The sequence below is a fragment of the Wyeomyia smithii genome, chromosome 2, assembly GCF_029784165.1.
Source record: "Wyeomyia smithii strain HCP4-BCI-WySm-NY-G18 chromosome 2, ASM2978416v1, whole genome shotgun sequence".
NCBI classification, from domain to species: domain Eukaryota; kingdom Metazoa; phylum Arthropoda; class Insecta; order Diptera; family Culicidae; genus Wyeomyia; species Wyeomyia smithii.
Genome location: NC_073695.1, coordinates 15,087,341 through 15,102,079, shown reverse-complemented (window position 1 = coordinate 15,102,079; position 14,739 = coordinate 15,087,341).

Below are 14,739 nucleotides of genomic sequence, written 5' to 3'. Positions count from 1 at the left end.
TGCTTCTGCTGGCCCTGCTGCTATCGATGGTGAGATCCGCTGAAACTGCTACGCTTATCCGCAGCCATGCCACAGTTGTGGCCGCTATCTGCTATCGATGGTACCCACTGCTCGCTCCCGCTGCTACTAAGGGAGAACTGCTGTCGTCGCTGTTCAGAACTATTATGAGTAGTGATGGGAAACTTATCGATACTTATCGATAATATCGATAAGTTCCAGTCATCGATATTATCGTTAACTTTTTGACGTTAACGATAATTATCGATATTATAAGGACGAGCAAGTCAGTGCGGCTGATTACTGGAGGAGACCTAGAAGGAGGAGACCTCACCTACCCTACCCCAGGATTTCCTTTTGCCGCTAGGTGTTTGTTGGATGCTGCTATACGACAAAATTTAGCATTGTTGGTGGTGCGAAGGTTCGCCCCGCGTGTCACTGAGTTTCTGAGAAAAAATGGTAGCTAACTAGGTATTTATAGTTTTCAATTTCCTAAGAACAGATGAATTGGACAACTTAGTACTGGAGAACTTAAAAAAAATCCAAACTTTTTGCCCCATCTCATAAGAAGCAATGATACGGCATGCTTACTCTTGTAATAAGATGGACTTGCATAGCGGCAGTCTATTGGTAGTTCTCTGGTAATCGTTTAGTTTAACTTGGAACTGTTTACTTTTGAAGTATCGGTTACCCAACAAACAATTTTAGTTCCACTAAATTCCTCCAAATGTAGCTTCATGAAATCAATCAACAAAATTGTCGCACCGAAAAAAAGTGTCCTGATTTATACAGGGCTCACCCTCACAATGATTGAGAAAGGCAAAATTTTGTCAATTTTTAATATGGCAGGAATTTCACGAAAGATGAATCAATTTTGATGACCGGTTTCATTTTACTGACCGGTTATTAATTTTCAGACGAGCTTCGAAAAAATCACTATGAATCTTTAAAATCTTTAAAATCATTTAAGTATTGATTGAATCTTTTTAGAGGTCTAACTGGAGACCGTCTAAAGGCGGCACTGGGCACTAGAGGGTTAAAACTATATTTTTTCAGTGTAGGATGTTAAACTTATTTTTTTTTATATTTTTGAAAGAAAGTTCAGATAATTTTTGAAAAGTTATCCTTTGATAACCATTCTATATCTCTCGTCTTTACTTGGATATATTGATTTATAAGAAGATTCAAATACAGTTAGCTTTCCTTATGCGGGGGATATATACCTCGTGAAACAACTGCGTTTCTCAGTGAGCCGTTAAATAAACCACTTTAATTAAAAAATTCGCGTAAAAAACCACGGTCATTTGAAAATCAGCGTAAATATTTAACCTCCAAAAATAAATCTGCGAAAAAAAAAATCTGACCTTTTCAAATGTTAGTCCAGTAAAATTTTCAAATGCAAATTTGCAAAGCTGTTTTGGGACTATGAAGCTGCTGATATTTGTTCGATTTTTCGCATAAGAGAGTGAAGGAAAGAAATATTCCTGCTTTGGTCAACACGCATACTCTGACAATCTATACGAGAGCTCTTTTTGAGCATCGTAGTCGCGAATAAGACCGACACACCCACATGTTTATTGAGTTCGACTAGGGTGCTGCAAGCTCAAAAAAAATTGTACCCAACAGGGAAAAAAACCGTCAAAATCTTCACCCATACTTAATTAATTCTTATCTCGAAGATTCCTTGGCGAATTTTCAATCTTTAGGTACCAATGAACTAGAAATAAATTCTAAATTTTTGGCAACATATAAACCTTAGAGAAACAAAATTTCAGAAAAAGTACACTTTGACACACACTCCTGAATTCCGAAACATTTCCAGTGTCCCTTGGTCACGTCCAGTTCTCAGGTAATACTAGGAAACTAGGATAGTTTTCCAGTAAAATGAAACCTGTTTCGTCAAAATTGATTCATTTTTCGTGATGTTTTGGCCATTTAAATATTGATAAAATTTTGCCTGCTTCAATTATTTTGTCTACCCCCCCATGGTGTCCCTAATTATACAACCTTTAAAATGAACTTCGGCTTGAAACTACTCCGTTGAAAGCACTTCCGGTGTAAAACCCGAAGACTTTCCAAAACAAACTATTTAACTCGTCCGGTTGTTTGAATTTTCATTCGCAGTATCGTATAATTTGTCATTCACTGTCTCTGATTTTCGCAGATTTACACTAAGATCGCTTTTTACGCGATTTTTTCACGCGGGTTCCGGAATTTATGCGGTTTTTTTACGCGGATTCCGGAATTTACGCGGGTTTTTACGCGGATTCCAGAATTTACGCGGTATTTTTTTTACGTGGATTTCGGTTTCTCTTCACTCGGATCGCAAAAATAACGCAGGTTTTTTTTTACGCGGATTCCGAAATTTACACGGTTATTTTTACGCGGGTTCCGGAATTTACGCGGTTTTTTACGTGGACTCTGAAATTTACGCGGTTTGTTTTTACGCGATTTTTTTTTACGCGGCATGTATCCCCCGCGTAAAAAGCGACTTAAGTGGATTTACATAGCAAAATTTTATTTGTCAAATAGCCGTCAAATTATCGATACTTATCGATAAAATCCCCGAAATAATCGATTGTTATCGATATCCATTTTGGGCGATATATCCCATCACTAATTATGAGCGACTTCGACTAAAACAGGCTCTTATATAGGGATGAAAATAGGAATGAATTATTTTACGTACGTGGTGGAATGATATAACTTGAAAAATATGTGTGACTTCATTCCGGCCCAGAGCGATCATTTGATAAGCTCCTCCTCTTTTTTCAGTTTCTAAAGTTTTTCCTCAGTTTCGTAGCACGGATGCACAAAAATGATTTCTTGTCGAGCACTCTCATTGAAGCAACAAAATAACATGTTTTGTGTCGTGTTGTGCAGCTTGGTTGAAGAACATGTTTCCGTCCCCTTGTCGCATGTAAGCAGATTATTGCGTTCAGTAGACAGTAGATAGTGTATCCAGCGAATAAACACCGATGGTGCTCTCACACACGCAACGGTTTTAACCCGTATCTTATTGCGGTTTGTAACATCAAGCGATTTCGTTTGCTCGCTGTTGCGTGTTGCATCATGTTGCAACTTGGCAGCTGGGAGACGACGAAATTCTGTTTATGCTGATTGATTGAATCGACTTCGTATTAGCTATGCATAGTCGAACTAACTGCTTTTGTGAATGCGTTCTAACAGGGCAGTTTATTATTCAATGTCGGTTATGCTGATCGCAGCCTTTGCGCTGCCCCTACAGTGGGGGGTTTACTAAATAAAGTGAAAGTAAAAATTAGACAACTACAACAGAATTTGATTGCATCCCGCACAGAATGTCTGCTTGTGTTGATGCCAGAAAATTATTAACCTTCAATTATTTTTTCATTTGCCTTGAAAAAAGCATGTTGCGGTTCAAAATCGGTTGCTAATTACAACCTTTAAGCTGCCCTAACATTGGGGGAATTAAGATACACGGACAACATGCACTGTGGAAGCTATTTCACATTCAGTAAATTAGACGGGTGCGACAAATTTGAATTGCTAGGATGCAACACAGAATGCTTGCTTGCGTTGACAAAAATTATTAACTTTCAATGGCTTGTTTATTTGCCTTAAAAAAGGCATTTTGATTTCCGAAATTGGATTTTCTGATGGCAATCATCATGCTGCCCCAACACGGGGGGAATAATGGCTGTCTGGCGACACACGCTGAGATAAACCGCGCTGCTCCTGAGACGTGGTGACCAACCACAGGGCTAGTGCTGCTGCTAAGGAAGGACGACTGCTGTTGTCGCTGTCTTGAACTATTATGAGCGGTTTCGGCTGAAACAGGCTCTCATATAGGCCAAATAGCATGTTTTCAATTGCAAGGTATATGATCCTGTCGACCGTGCTTGGGAAGCAAGCATATAACGACCAATCAGAGGTCGAATTTTTCGTTTTGACAAGGCTTGACTATTTTCAATATTACAATAATGTGAATAATAAAATTACAATTATCTTATTTTGGGAAGAATCTTAGAAGACTTTGCAATCTATTGCTGCAAGAACGAAGGAAATCCATCGAATACTAACCGATTTATTAGCATTTGAAATTGGACATATTTTTCACTTTTTTCGATTTTAGATTTTCATTTCACCATTTAGCCGAACTTCCTGAGAGAAGTATTCTACTTCAAAAAAACACCCGTACGATAACTCGTGTATTGTTGTTTTGCGAATCACACGGAGATAAACAATTTGCGTCTAATCGAGACGAAAGCAAAACAACGAATGACACCGCACGTTTGATTAAAGAACAAGAACGTTTTTTATTCACGTGTTTACTCTACGGAAGTTAAAAGAACTGTTAGCCTTTTCTAAACATACACGGTTTGCGGGTTGATGAGGGACAGACAACTAGATAACTAGACCATGATGTAATACTGTGAGGTGGTCATTGTTGACTTCCCACGAGAAGTACACATTGAAACACCGAAAACATCGATTCGAAATTGTCACAAAAATTGTCCACTTTCAAATGTTGGTAACTCAGTCAGTTTTCAAAGCATTTCCTCGATTCTTACAGCAACTGATTGGATCATTCGTTAGGCGTCCATCGCAATGCAAAAAAAATGTGGTTTTATGATGCTCACTATTGTACTATTGAAAAATGTAGAGCCTTGTTTCAAACACTGATTTCGACTTATCAGAACTGGATATAAGGCCAAATACCATCTAATATGAATGTTTCCGGAAACATGATTATATCCAGTTGCCAGAAATAAGCCCTAGAACTCGTTTTAAAGTTCAAAGTTGATAGACGGATCGGTAAACCAGCTGGAGTGGACCTGAACGAGCAGTGGAAGCACATCCATGATGCGGTCAGCGAAACAGCGCAAGAAGTGAAAGGCATGACAACGGGAACCACGCATAGTGGGTGGTTAGATGCTGAGTGTCTAGAGGTGACGGAATAAAAGATCCGAGCCTACGCCTACCCGTTAGTAGCAGCTAATCGTGTGACGCGTCAGAAGCGGGAGAAATACCGGGAGGCAAGAGCTTCCGAAAAGAGACTTCACCGCCGTAAGAAACGTGAGCACTACGATCGCGTCTTCGCGGAGGCGAAGAATTGCTTCACCAGACACGACACGAGGAGATTCTATAGAACGATTGACGGAATCAGAAACCGGACCGTACCAGTACCTGTCATGTGTAATGACCTGATTACTAATAAATTGCAAGGTGGCCAGGCGTTGGAAGCAACATTTTGAAGAGGTGTTTAACGGTGTGGAAGGTAGGAGAGTCGTCGAGGGGAGCGGGATAGAAATTGGGTAGGACGGAACCCGCCAACGTTGGGCGAGGTGAAGAGTGCTTGCAAAGAGCTGAAGAACCACAAAGCCGCTGGGACCGGACGGCTTACCGGCCCAACTTTTGAAAATCGGAAACGCGCAGTTGTGTAGTGCAATTCACCAGATTATCCTAGGGGAATGGTCTAAGAAACAACTACCTACGGACTGGTTGGAAGGACTCCTTTGCACTATCTGCAAGAAGAGACATAGACTCGACTGTAGCAATTATCGAGGCATAACCCTGGACCCTGACTGGACCAAAAGCGCATAACAGTTCCCACTAGTGAACCTCAGCCTTTCAGCTACCGAAGCCCTACCTTCTCGTGGTACCAACTGATGTGCGAGTAACCAGTGGAAAGATCGGGTAACCAACCCTGGTGAGACTGCTGGTCGCATGCTGACAGGGGGTGGGGCTTCCTCCCTCGGAAGGGAGTTTCCTGGGATCGACATCAACAGAAGCGTTTTAAGTAACGCAGTGTTTTTCTCAAGTCCTGGCAGTGTCGGGGTTATTAAACAATGGCACTACGATGGCCCTCCTGTGACAGTGAGGTTGGTCGCTGGCTTTGCAAGCCCGCACCATTAAAAAACAACAGCAACGAAGGCAATAACGCAATTGATTACGGACCGGAACAATCGGCTAGGACCTAGGCAACGAAAACGGACAAACGATTGGATTCTTGGAACATGGAATTGCCGATCTCTCAACTACCTAGGAATTACCCGCGTATTTTCCGAGGAATTGAAGACTCGCAAGTTCAACATCGTAGCGGTGCAGGAGGTATGCTGGAAGGGGACGATGGTGCTTACGTACGTACACATGAGCTGGGAACAGCTTTTGGTGCTTATTACGGGAGTCACTTCACGGTGAAATATATTTCACTCTCACGCTCACTTTACTTTTTTAGACCTATTCCCGATTCCACCTCAAGTGAGGTGACAAAAAGCACCTCCGTGGAGTGAGATTGACAGTGAAGTGAAATTGAGAATAAGACAAGTGAAATGAGATTGTTTCCCAGCTCAAAAATGTCTAAGTCCCAGAAAGTCGTTTTTTCCCGTTTTTTTAGATAACACCAGATCTTGACGTGTTCTGCATTTCTAAGACATTCGGCATAAAAAAAAATGTTTTTTTCGGTATCGAAAATTTCCTGAACTAGTTTGTATTTTTTTCATCGGGCAAAAAAATGAAAAATTGACCGCTTTAAGGCACGGATCAAACTCTGATTCGCTTCGTTACTGAAGAATAAATCTAACATTTACCATTAGATCACAAATCAATCAACTTTAAGACTTATGGCAGCTTCGTGGAATCATTTCACCGTTCTAAGTGGTCGTGAAATAATTCCACGCGAAACGTCGCTTTTTCCGTTCTCACTTCACTCATATGACACTCATAATAACCCAGATTCCACGGCAGATGTCACTTCGCGACGTTTTTCTCACTTACGTAAGTCCCGTAATAGGATTTTGTTCACTTCACTCTGATTTCACCGTGAAGTGACTCCCGTAATAAGCACCTTTATAGCGATGGGAGAGATGCAGAAGCGGGTGATCGGGTGGTGGCCAATCAGCCCTAGAATGTGCAGGTTGGGGAATAAAAGGCAGTTTCTTCAACATTAGTTTTATCAACGTGCATAGCCCACACCTCGGAAGTACCGATGACGACAAGGACGAATTCTACGCGCAGTTGAAGAGTGAATATGACCGCTGCCCAAAACATGATGTCAAGATCATCATCGGGGATTACAACGCTCAGGTTGGCCAGGAGGAGGTGTATAGACCGGTGATTGGACGATTCAGTGCACACCAACTGACGAATGAAAATGACCTCAAACTAATCGACCTTGCCACCTCCAAGAACATGGCCATACGTAGCACCTTCTTCCAGCATAGCCTCCACCATAGAATAACCTGGAGATCACCGATTAGAACAGAAACACAAAGGGACCACGTTTTGATAGATGGTCGGCACTTCTCGGACATTATCGACGTCAGATCACTACAAGGCGCTAACATCGATTCGGATCACTACCTAGTGATGGTTAAGATACGCCAAAAACTATCCGTTGTGAATAACATATGCTACCGTCGTCCGCCACGGTATAATCTCGCGCGACTGAAGCAACACGACATCGCAACACAGTACGCGTCATCGCTCGAAGCTGCACTGCCAGAAGAGGGAGAGCTTGAAGAAGCCCCTCTAGGGGATCGCTGGAATGCCGTGAAGACAGCTATCAGCAGTGCTGCGGGAGAAGTCCTGGGACACGTGCAACCGAATCGACGTAACGAGTGGTTTGACGAAGAATGTCGGCAGATTTTGGACGGAAGAACTCAGCGCGGGCAACAATGCTGCGTAGAGCCACCCGTCAGAATGTGGAGCGATATAGACTGAAACGGAGGCAGCAAGTCCAACTCTTCAAGGAAAAAAGCGTCGCCAGGAAGAGGAGGAATGTGAAGAACTCGAGCAGGTGCACCGCACACATAAAACACGAAAGTTCAACCAAAAACTCAACGCATCCCGCAGAGGCTTTGTCCCACGAGCCGAAATGTGTAGGGATAAGAATGGAGGCATTCTGACGGATGATCGTGAGGTGATCGAAAGGTGGAAGCAGCACTACGATAAACACCTGAATGGCGTGCAAGCAGGAGACCATAACAGGAGCGGAGCAGAGGTGGTCGGTACATCGAAAGACGAAGATGTGCCACCCTCAACAATAAGCGAAGTTAAGGCAGCGATCCGGCACCTCAAGAAGAACAAAGTGGCCGGAAAAGACGGCATCGGAGCTGAGCTTATTAAGATGGCCCCCGACAAACTGGCTAGCTCGCTGCATTGGCTGATCATCGAGATCTGGGAAACAGAACAGCTACCGGAGGAGTGGAAAGAAGGGGTTATCTGCCCCATATAAAAGAAGGGCGACAAACTAGACTGCGAAAACTATCGAGCGATCACAGTCCTGAATGCCACCTACAAAGTGTTTTCCCAGGTCATCTTCCAATGCCTGTCAGTAGGTTTGTAGGAAGCTACCAGGCCGGCTTCATGAATTGACGGTCTACGACTGACCAAATCTTTACACTGTGGCAGATCCTCCAAAAGTGCCGTGAGTTTATAGTCTCTACACACCATCTTTTCGTCGATTTTAAAGCCGCATACGATACAATAAACCGACAAGAGCTATGGAAAATTCTCGACGAAAACGGCTATCCGGGGAAGCTGACAAGACTGATTAAGGCTACGATGGAGGATGTGAAGTGTTGTATGAGAAATTCGAGTGGAACGTCGGACCCATTCGAGTCTCACAGGGGGCTCCGACAAGGTGATGGTCTCGAAACGTGAAGCAGAAAGGATCGGACTGAAGATTAATACGTCAAAAACTAAATATATGCTTGCAGGTGGGTCCGAGCACGACAGGGCACGCCTAGGCAATACGGTAACAATCGACGGGGATGAGCTTGAGGTGGTCGACGAGTTTGTATACCTCGGCTCTCTGAAAACTGAGAACAACGATATCAGCCAGGAGATAAGGAGACGTATTATCAGTGGAAGTCGTGCCTACTATGGGCTCTATAAAAAACTACGGTCGCAAAATCTGACGGCCATCTAAGTAAGTAAGTAAGTAACCCTCAATTCCGCTTACAAAATTCTCTCCCGTACCTGTTATACAGTTTTGTAATTTTTATGCATTTTTTTTAAAGAAAAACCAAATTCTTAAAAAATCACCCTTTACAACAAACCAGACAAGCTTCGAGAACACAACTTGCGGACGATCATCTGTTTATTAAATTTTAGGGCAGTGAACGACACAGTGAAACGCAACGAGCTATGGCAAATAATGCTAGAACATGGTTTTTCAACAAAACTAATAAAACTGTTACGTGCGACGCTTGACGGTTTCACATCATGCGTCAGAACAGCGGGTGAATTTCGGAAGCGTTTGTGACGTTAGATGGTCTGAAGCAAGGTGACGGGCTCTCGAATTGCTGTTCAACATAGCTAATACGAAGGAAAGGTGTGCAGAGGAGCGGAACCATCATCACGGAGTCCCACATGCTTCTAGGCTTCGCGGACGACATTGATATACATAATTGGTGTTAACCGTAGAGCTGTTGAGGAGTCCTTTACGGTTCTCAAAAGGGAAGCTGCGATTGGACGGTGAATGCGAGCTGAATTGGACTCACCATAAACACTGCCAAAACGAAGTACATGGTGCCTGGCAGAGAGCGTGGTAGTACTGCGGGTGTTGGTGCTGCGGTGGAAATAGATGGTGATACATTCGTAGTGATCGACGAATTTGTTTATCTTGGTACTCTCGTGACATGTGAAAACGGGCTTATTATGGATTGCGTAGCCAGCTTAGGTCCCATAGCCTACAAATCCGTACGATCTTTGCGCTCTATAGGACTCTGATCCTCCCGGTGACGCTCTACGGACATGAATGGTGGACGTAGAAGGAAGCCGATCGACGAGCGCTTTGGGTATTCGAGCGTAGAATCCTGCGATCAATACTCGGAGGCAAACTAGAAAGTGGTAAAAATGATGAAACACGGCAGACGACTTCGAAGCAGACCTCGCAAGCGCTGGCTGTGTGCTGTCGACAAGGATGTTGGAGCAGCGGGTGTAAGGGGAAACTGGAGAGGAGCAGCCCAAGACCGAGTTCTGTGGAAACGTATTCTGGATTCGGCAAAGGATATCAACGATCTGTCGCCATAAAAGTAAAAATTAAGTAAGTTTTTGTTTGTTCTAGAAAAATTATTACGGCAAGAAAACTAGTAAAATTTGACGGAAAATGTTGTATTTCGCGGAAATGCATTCACCCTACAACAGGCCTAGGGGTAAGCGGGGTAAGACCGCCCCCTTAGGCAATTCTGTTTATAGAAAAAAGAAGTGGTGGCTGAAATTTCATTTCTTCTTCGCTAAGAGGTTCTTCTATTCAATACCCGCATTTAAAAAATTAAAGCTGAAATATTTTTGTTTATTTTCCAGCTTTTTGAAGTAGAATACTTCTCTCAAGAAGTTCGGCTACATAGGGATGTGAAATGAAAATCTTAAACTGAATAAAGTGAGAAATATGTCCAATTCCAAATGCTAATAAATCGGTTTGTTTTCGATGGATTTCCTTCGTTGTTGCAGCAATCGATTAGAAAATCTTCTGAGATTCCTACCAAATACATGAAATTGCAATTTTATCATTCGAACTATTGTACTATTGAAAATTCTTAAGCCTTGTCAAAACACAAAGTTCGACCTCTGATTGGTCGTTATACCGCGCTTTCCTTATGGTCCTAGTAAATTGGGAATGCATCATTTGGCCTATATAAGAGCTTCATCAGATAATAAACAGACATTTCATCGGATATTAAATTGAACAACTGAAATTTGAAGAACACAAATGAATATTTGAAGAGTTAATATTTTCTCGTTTTGCGCTATAATCCAAAGTTAATTATCTTCATCTACATACATACTCTGACTATTATTACGTGTTTGCGTCGCTTAGTGTTTGGCTACGGTCATGCAGAACGCAAATAACGGCGCGATGCGATTCGGCAAGACGAAATGTGTTGAAATGTATAGCTCTACTTCGCCTTAGAAAGAGCTGTACATTTCACCACGGTAAGGCGAATCGCATCGCGCCGGCATTTGCGTTCTGCACAACCGTAGCTTTTGTTCCGTTCCTGTTTAATGATGTCGTATCAAATGTGCATTTTACAATTCGGCAGCACTTCAACTTCTCATTTGCACAAAATTTAAAAATATTCAATGAACTTCATTCAAAATATCAAACAAAAAGAAATTACAATACTGCCAATGAACGGTCAACGTTTATTTACTAGAAAAAATGACTGACACGCAAGCAGCCAGGTTATCTTTCTTGTAAAAGTATTCTACTTCAACCTTGCGGTCGTGGCTTTGCATACAACCTTCCTGTGATTTTTTTTTTCAATTTTAAAAATTCATTGAAAATGTGCAGATCTTTTTCATGCGGGATAAGCCCGCCCACCAGCGGGGTAAGATCGCCCACTATTTTTTGAGGATAACAAATATTTTTAGGGCCAAAACGATTGATTTTATCGGTATAGTGTCTTTGACAAAGTTGTAGATGGTATTTTTTTCTTTTTTAATAAAATATACACTGTAAAAAATCTGAAAAAAAATTTTTTATAAGTTTTTACTTGTTTTGTTTTTTGATTATCCAAGTTCAAATCAATGTTTAGGTAACTTTTTGTAGTTTTCAAAATAAATAGATTTTTCAGAATTGAGGGTTAATAAAAACTCATTAAACCTGTCTGTATGATTGTTTTGAAAACTTATTATGTATAGAGTAATAATAATAGTTATTAACGATTTTATTCATATTTTCAATTTTTAATGTTTTTTTTTTTTTTTTGAAGAACAAAATTACCAACGACTCTATACATCAAACAAATCGCCAAAAAAAAAATCTTTACAAAATTTGAGCTTATAATAATTCTATTACTCCATGATCCAACAACCATCAAATTTTAGCTTACCATTTGTTGATTTTGCAGGCGAAAACATGATTTTCTTGAAATAAATTTAAAAAAAAATTGTAATTCTCTTTTATATCTTTTCTTTAATTTTTTACAGTGTATACTTTTTTCGGAAGGACAAAACTACTGTTTTCAACTCTGCCGGAGACGTCATACCGATCAAACAAACCGAAAATGGTCGATTAACATCGATGTCTTATGTGGCTTGAAATTACTTTACTGATCCTGTAAATGTTTCCTTTGTAGTGTCGAGGTATTTGGGTCTTGGAGTTAACCAACAAGCAGTTGTATACGCGGTGGTTTTACCCCATGTATAGTGGGCGACTATACCCCCAGTGGAACATTTTCATATTCCACCGAAAAAGTAGCCAAAATTACAAAATTACTCACGGCCTTCGATATTTCCAAAAGAAGACAGATTCAGGCAAGCGATTACGTATATTCACGAATAAAACAATAGATTTTTAGACAGAAAAACCTTAAGTCCCGTTGCCGCAAAACAATAGCGCTTTGACTGGTTGCCAGCTGAAAGGTTATTTTTGATTATTTTTGTGACGTTGGCGCACTATCAAAAAAGAAAGGGGTCCAAAATGTTATGTAATTTTACTGTAATAGACATGTTAAATAAATTTTTCAATTATTTTATAACTTGGTAGTAAAACTACGGTGGGCGGTCTTTCCCCGTTGGGCGGTCTTACCCTGTTTACCCCTACATGGAAGAAATGAGGTTATAGAAGGCGTGATCAAGCATGGAAATTTCTCTCACTCACAACGTTTGTTGCAAATGTATTCTTCGATACAAGACGTTGCTTTCAATCATTCTCACTCGAGTGCAAGTTCTTCAAAGAAACTATGCCGATTTTTTCAACTGATTGTTGTGAAAACTAATTTACACGAAAAAACGTGTGATTGCGTTAAACTATTAGTTTACTGGAGTAAACAGGTATCACCAGTGCTTATTGGCATGTTGCTTTAGCATATGATACTCTAAATCATCAGGAATCATCTGGGGCTTATCACGGTGTGGATCTTTCCTGCCTACAAACGCCATTAGAAAGAATCTTGTGATTGGTTTAGTGAAATCATGTACGAACGCGTAGAACAAGTAGCACTACTTTCTTAAGATTTACAATGTAAGTACTGTGCGCACCTTCTTAGAAACTTACCAAGTAATAATTCAATTGTCAAACATTTGTGATTATTTATCAACTCTTGAAAGAAATTCTCTCGAAATATTTTTAGTGATTGGCGATAGAGGAGCACCAGTTGAGGTTTCCTTTGATTGAGTACGTGCCGTAAAATTTCTGCCGCCTTATATCGACGTAAGAACTCATCATGAAACTGTTTCTGAGTATTTGCCAGAATTATGTGAACCACGATTGCTTGAGTGCACGTGCAATCCTCTCGGTGGAAAACAAAGATGTCGATATAATTTTATCTTCCATAACAAAATTTTTGGATTTTTTTTAGAACTTTTTTCTAGAAAACATTTTTTTTTCGAGATAACACCAGATCTCGCCGTTTTATGCATTTCTAAGATATTTGGCATCAATGAAAAAAATTCGATATCAACGATTGTATACCTGTGCATTTTTTTATCCATCAAAAAAGTGGAACTTTGACCGCTTTGAGGCACGTGTTCCCAAAGTCCGATTTTGCTGAAATTTTCGAATAGAGGTTTTTTTTTTGAGATGACGAAGTTTTTGAGCACTATTTTTAAGCGAAACTCATATAAGTCATTGCCGCCCCAATATCTAGGGATACAAATTAGAAAACCCGGAACATCGAGAGCGTCTTTACTCGCAAAGCAATGATTGTAAAATTAGCTATGCGTTTACCAAAACGCGGAGAAAACGCGCAGTTCAAGTGATGACGGTGAGCATGGTAGCTTGTGTACCACTAGTGTGCTGATTTAAAAGCTATTTTTTTTGTGTGAAATCAAGTGCTTTTGGTGATCTAGTGCTAGTGATCCGACGGCATAATTGGATATCTCAACGGATAAGTAGAAGTGTCTTTGAATGCTTTTAATTTATTCTGTTTTTTATCGATTTATTTTATACCAGCGCCGACCAACGCATCTATGTTATATAGACGCTACGGCTGCTGATTGAAATTTCATTGTTGTGTTTTTTCATTGTTCATTTGCCTTTACCTTCCGTTGCTGCTGGACGAGTCCAGCGTATTGGTCTGCAGCAGCTTCGGCTTGTTTGCAGCGGGAAGATGGATTGTGGCAAATGTGGTAATATCATTCGCATTAGCGACGATCCGGTTGTTTGCGTTGGTAAATGCAAATCTCAGTTCCACAGAGTTTGCACGCCCCTTACGAAAATAGCAGCGAAAGTCGTTAATGATAATGATAATATTGTGTTTAAATGTGTTACGTGTTTATCAGTCTGTGATGACGGTGGGAAAGATGATGTTTTGAGTGAGTTGACAAAGATGAGAGATGCCTTATCATCTGTCTCTCAGTCGCTCACAAATAATCAAAACAAAATTGAAACCCAGATAAATGTTGCTGTTTCTAACGCGATCGAGACTATTTTGAAATCTGTCAGCGATTCTCTTCGTGAGAGTCTGGTAAACATTGAGACCAGTGTTGCCAGAAAGCTGGATGATTTCAAAAACCAAATAGTCTTAAATACCGATCGCGATAGAAATAATGGTCCAATGAACAGAAAAAGGAGTCGAAATGAGAGAACGGTTCACTCTGAATCGGACTCTAACCCCAGTAAAAAGATGTTACTAGTACGTGATGACGAGGTTTTTTCGGAAAATTTACCAAGATACGCGAATGTTTTAGCGAGTTCGACTGGGAGTATATCAAATAAATACAGAAAAAGGAAAACCGTAAGGCTCGGCCGGTCATTGTGATCAAACCGGTCGAGACTTCTCAATCTAGTGAAGATACTAGATGTTTTTT